This window comes from Octopus bimaculoides, chromosome 20, assembly GCF_001194135.2.
Source record: "Octopus bimaculoides isolate UCB-OBI-ISO-001 chromosome 20, ASM119413v2, whole genome shotgun sequence".
Classification (NCBI taxonomy): domain Eukaryota; kingdom Metazoa; phylum Mollusca; class Cephalopoda; order Octopoda; family Octopodidae; genus Octopus; species Octopus bimaculoides.
In genome coordinates, this window is record NC_069000.1 from 41312231 (window position 1) to 41312933 (window position 703).

A 703-nucleotide genomic window follows, 5' to 3' on the forward strand; every position below is an offset into this window, starting at 1 on the left:
ATATATATATATATATATATATATAAAAGATAAACAAGAGTGAAAAAACTACAGAATACACATACACGTATACTTAAGCATACACACCATAACTATCACAAATATATCTACTTATATGCATATACACATACAAACACGCAGATATGTGAGTGGATATACACTGTATAGTGTGATTGTTCGTGTACGTGTGTGTGTTTGCATGTATTTACATTCGTTCTTACATATTGACATATATAAAAACGAACGTTAATTAAAGTCAAACATTACTAAATGCACCGATCTACAGTGGCACTCACACGTTTTATTTTAAGTTTGAGAGAAAAGATACCAAAAACTCACCTTAATTCCATTCCTGATGGAGAGAAATAGGTAAATGTGTCCAAATATGTATGTATTCTTATGTGTGGGTGTATGCGTGTTTGCATGTTTTTTTTTTGTTTATGTGCATGCGCGTGTGTGTGTCAGTGTACATCTATATGTAATACTTAAAAGTAATATTAATAGGGCTAAACGTTGCAGCCAGACGGTGTGGTCATGCTAGGACCCACCATTAGATTTATTCTTCCATTACGTACATATTTCCCTCTCCAGGATTATGTCTGGTGAAAGAGCAATCGGACAGGGGTACAATTCCGCTCTTCTTTGTTTTTCCTATGGATGTATGCACAAGACACCACTCTTTGTGTGTGTGTGTGTGTGTGTG

General features: G+C 34.9%; 1 protein-coding gene across 1 annotated transcript in view; it reads right to left on the reverse strand.

Moving 5' to 3' along the window:
* LOC106876588 (uncharacterized) overlaps positions 1–703 on the reverse strand; it is a 10855-nt gene that overhangs the window by 9107 nt on the left and 1045 nt on the right. The gene's annotated exons all lie outside the window — the stretch shown is intronic.